The sequence below is a fragment of the Rattus norvegicus genome, chromosome 5 (assembly GCF_021556685.1).
Source record: "Rattus norvegicus strain SHRSP/BbbUtx chromosome 5, alternate assembly SHRSP_T2T, whole genome shotgun sequence".
Taxonomy (NCBI): Eukaryota; Metazoa; Chordata; class Mammalia; order Rodentia; family Muridae; genus Rattus; species Rattus norvegicus.
The window spans coordinates 65,911,049-65,916,557 of NC_141538.1; positions in this window are offsets into that span (position 1 = coordinate 65,911,049).

Consider the following 5,509-nt stretch of genomic DNA (forward strand, 5'->3'; position numbering starts at 1 on the left):
TCACACACACATACACTCGCACATACATACACTCACGCACTCATACACACATACATATACTCACATACACATACACTCACACATGTACACACTCACCCACAAACGCACACACACACATACATACATACACTCAAACACACACACACACACCACCATGGGTGGAAGGACTTTGTCTTTAAAGTAGAAGATTTAAATCCTTCTTTGTATGTGTGTGTGTGCACACACACGCATGTTTAAATACAAGTACATTTGTACTGAGGTACATGTGTGGAGGTCAGAGAACAGCTTTTGAGAGTCTGTTCTTGCACCTTGAGGCAAGGAGTCTCTTGTTTCTGCTGCTATTGTATGTGCTCAAGGTTAACTGGTTCATAGCTTCTCTTTTGGGTGATTCTCTGGTCACCACACAAGTGCTGGGAGTATAGATGTGTGCCACCACGTCCAACTTTCTCAGAAACTGAACTTGGGTCATCAGAGTTGTGGTAATAGCAGCTCCTTTACCTGTTAAGCCATCTTCCCCACCCTTTAGCTCCTTCAAGCTCAGCCAAGACTTGTGGAGAGGAACCTAGAACCTGTGGACACCACCTTCTGCAGCACTCGCTGACACTCGAAGGGAGCAAAGAGACTGTGAAGTCCCTGAGTTAACAGGGAGCATTGTAAGGTGAGCTGACCCCCCAAAAGCCAGGTGACATCAAGTATGTGATAGTTTCTGTGGCCAGGATCCAAGGTTCACAATGATCCAAATCCATCTGTAGCCTTTCCGAATGAGCCTTTTTGCATGGTGTCGATAACTGCAGATCCAACCTGCTGTCTTTGGGCTGCTAAATCTGACTTTAAGATTGGAATTAGCTGCTCCCAAAAGAAAAATGAGTAACCGTCATTACAGCTTGAGCAGAGGCTTACCTTTAGAGACCTCAGCCACTGCTAATCCAGGCTGAGGCTCTTGCTGCCGCCAGCTGTTTGGATGCTAGGACAGGATGCCAAGCTTCCCACAGGCCCTTGGTTTGCATGTTCACAACCAACAACGCAAGGGAATCTGAGGGCAACATCCTTCTGAGTGTCCTGTAGTTAGCAAAGTTAGGCAAGCTCTGTTTTGTTTTTAACTCAGGCTGTAAACTCAAAAAAAAAAAAAAAAAAAAAAAGCGGGGAGCTTTCGGGCCAACTAGGGAAGGGAGGGTATGTGGAAGCTTGTGTGAAAAGGGCTTAGTGAGAACTAAGCCCCGTGAGTCAGGAGGGCAGGAGTGTCTGCAAGCTGCCTTAACAGCGGATCTTATGTGAGGCTACATTTTTCTTTTTTTTAAAGTAGAGGGTCTAGAGTGAGGAGGTGGTGGTTCGGCCTGGCTTTGATCTTTTCTGAGTGTCTGGGTTGCCCCTGCCCCTCACTTGTTTGGTGAATATTGTTTAACTGGCATTAAAGAGCCCCACTAGGGGTGCTGGCCTAAGTCCTGGGGACCTGAGCTTTGTGCTGCCTGAAGAAAGTCAGACCGGGGCACATTCCCCTGTCTTAAGTCTGTGAAGAGCCTCCCAGGCAGAGGTGGGTGGGTACACAGAGGATCTGTGCTGGGTGACATTGGACTCCAGCCGATGAGGGAAATGACTGGAAGCAGCCAAGGGTGATGCTGACTGCCTGCGGGAAGCATCCGCTTCTGGAAGGGCCTCTAGACAGCGCTGAGGACAGTCAGTGGAGATGTTGTAAGAGAACCCACTCCGTGGGTGGAATCCCACAGGATTTCTAAAGACTTTTCCAGCCCCAAGCCTCTGGGATATCACACACCCACTGAAGACTCATGCCTTGCACGCACACACCCTTTTAACAGGGACCTCTTTTCCCACAGCAATGCCAGCCGGAATACTCTGTCTACAGGCAACAAAGCCCGATCCTAAATAATTAGGCCACAGCAGGGATGTATCAGAAGGAAAACAATAATCCACAGTCAGCCAAAAAGGCGTTAAAATTCAGGACAAAACAAGGACCCTTCTGATTATGGCAAAAGCCAGGAGGCAGTAAAGAATCCCTGAGTTCCGCCATCAGTGTGTATACACTGTGTGATACACTGTCAGTGATCGCTTAGCTCAAAACCCAAGCTGTTTGTCCTCTCTACAGAATCATAACCCCCACAGCCAGCAGGGGGCAGGCTATGCTGACCAGAAGGAGGCCCAACAATCATGCAGAAGCCCAAGGGCAGAGGGCCCTCCTGAAAGCTCAGTCAGGAAGAGGAAGCCAGAAGAAAGGAACTTAACGCCAGGTAGTACAGATGCCTCATCTCAGCACCTGGGCTGGGGAGCAGGAAGATGGGGGGGGGGGGTTCAAGATCATTCCCTATATGTGGTAGGCCAGTCTAGGATACGTGAGACTGTTCCTCAAATAGGGAGAAGACCGTTTTATACTGTACTGTACCGTCATACTGTACTGGTCTATACTGTACTGTACTGGGGCAATAAAGAATAGAGTGATTGGCACTTGGTCTTTGAGGAAGTCAGGCAGGAGTGATGTTTCTCCACCAGTCTACAACTGCCTTTGCCTTGCAATGACAGCAGTGAGCCCTTGACAATATGAAAGGCACACAAGGCAGGCTCTGTGCCTTTGCTGGAGCCCCGACAGCTCAGGGTTCCGAGTGAATGGATGCATATGTGTTCTTTCGCCCCAAATAATGCAGACTCGGATAACGATGGCATCACACAAAGACATCACAGGATACAGACCAAAAAGGCCTCCAAGGTCTAGGGTTCTTAAGCAGGTAATTGGGGAGGGTGCTCTGTCCTCCCACAGGCAAACTACGGAAGAGCTTTGCCCCCACCCACAGTGCTAGGACAATGTGGAGACCAGACCCAACTCTGTGCCCTCAGGATGGGCTGAGTGGTATATCCCAGAGAGAGCCAGTCCTGACTCTGTGAAAGTTATCATAGGCAAAGAGATTGTGTGGCAGGATTGGGTTGCCCTGGATTATCTCAGGAGCCCTAAATGTCATCACAGTGTTCTCCTAAGAAGCTAGCAGAAGGACACCTGACACAAGGAGCCATGAGCTTGAACCCGAGCTGTGGCCACAGCAAAGGGAAAGATGCAATGGCCATATAAATAACTCGATTTTACCTCACAGGTGCCACTTCAGACCTCCAGAACTGTCAGAATAAATGTGTCTTCTCCAGGCTTGGGGAGGCTGAAACAGGAGTGCGGAGATTTCAAGGTCAATCTGGGTAACTTAGGAAGATTCTGTCTCAAAAGAAAGAATGAAAGTTGGTGTGGATAGAGATCCTCGTAGACTGTGTGCCTAGTGTGTTCAAGCTCCAGGATCAATCCCTAGCACCTCCAAAATGTCTTAAGTCACCAGATCTGTGGCTTGGTGGATTTAAGAAATTAACATAGTCATCTTCCAGAAACTCACTTCAAACACATGGCACAAGCAATTGAAAGTAGAAGAATCCAAAATCTATATCAGGCAACATTGATCGAAAGAAAATAGTATTGCACCAACATCAGATAAGGCAGTCCCAGAGCAGAGAAAATAACTAGGAGCAAAGAGGAATATTATATGACAATAAACAAGTCAATCAACCAAGACCACATAACAACCCTAAATGTGCAATATCAGAACAAGGAAGGAGAAGCAGAAGTGCCCAACACTGAAGAGAAAAACTCACAAGAAAAACTGAGGCTTGGAGGGTCAGCCAGGCACTGTGGCCCGTGCCCAAAGAATTGACATCCTTCTCCAGACTCTGCTCAGATGTACAGGTGAATGTGTACCACCACACGTGTACACATGCATAACCAACCCCACACATGTACACATACATAACCACCATACACATAACCACTACATACATAACCAACAACCACATACATGTGGACATCATAACCATATATACGTAACCACTACACATATGTGCACACACATGTACACACACATAACCACCACATACATAACCAACCACACAAAACCAACCACCACACATGTACACATACACAATCACATATATAGCCAACAACTACACACATGTACACACACATAACCAGATATAAATAATCACTAAACATGTATACACATATAATCTCATATACATAACCACCACTCATGTATACACACACATGTACACTCATATATGCACACACATGTACACACACACATATGCACAACTACACCCAATTCTCTTTAATTCCCCAAATGAAATGTCTACAATTGTATGGTTTTTGTGGAAAAATTCAACCAACTGTTTAAAGAATTAATGAATTAACAAAGATTACACCATTTCTTCTCCAAAATAGAAAGAAATAATCTCATTTTATTTTGGGAAACCAAAGTGACTCAGACACCAAGACTTCCTTAAGACAGCTCAGAAGGGCCAATGAGAGGTCGCAGCAGGCAGAGACACCTGTTCCCAAGTCTGATCACCTGACTTGCATTCTCCAGATCCACATGGTCGAAGGAGAGAACCAACTTCTCCATGAAGATTAGTAATCAGTAAACAAATACATAAAGGCCCATTCTTGTGTGTGTGAAAAGAAGTTTAAAGATAATATAAAACCAGAAAACTGAAAAATCACAGCTCCTCATAGATACACAGAAAAGTCTTCAACCAAATGTTTGCTAACAGAATCTGGCAGTATACAGAGAACTGCACACTAAGGTGGATTAGAACTTACCTCAGGGATGATCCTGGCTCCTCGGGAGAACTCAGGGGCTTGTGACGGAAGCAGCACTTGCAGCCAGTCGTCAGCACAAAGACGGATGCGGTCCTGAAAGCTTTGGCTTAAATTAACCGTGGTCAACTGACTTCTTTCACACGATCTCCAGCATCAACAGCTGATGAAAATCAATAAATCTACAGCATTAACAGCTGATGTAAACCACATGACTATATCTGTGAATTGAGGAAAAACATTTCACAAAAGCAATGCCTATTCACGAAGGAGGAGGGAAAAACCTCGGGAAACAAGGACCAGGTGGACCCTCCTCCACTTGAAAGACAGTAGACACAAACTGCACAGACAGCGCTGCATTACATGGTGAACAACTTGAGCTTTCTCTCAGCATCAGGGTCTCAAGGCAAAGATGTCCACTGTTCTCCAACACAGCATTCAACCATTAGAGAGAAAAGATAAAAAGTTAAAATAAAAAATGGCGTCCAGATTAGAAAATTGACCGTAAAGCTAGGTATGGTGGTTCCCAGTACCCAGGAGCCCAAGACAAGAGGATTACCAACAGGTTGAGGTCAGCTTAGTGTTCTGGGCTAGCCAGAGCTACCCAGAGACCCTGACTCAAAGGTAAATAGATACCTTTAACAAGTGGTGGCTGGGGAGATGCTCAGTCAGTGAAATGCCTGCTGAAGCAGCGTGAGGACCTGAGTTCAAATCCCCAGAACCATGCACACTTGTACATATACCTTGCACACACACACACACACACACACACACACACACACACACACACACACACACACACGGAGAGAGAGAACTAATATCTAAGTCCAAAAAGTTGTAAGATACAAAAAAGCATAAAAATTAAAAATATATAAC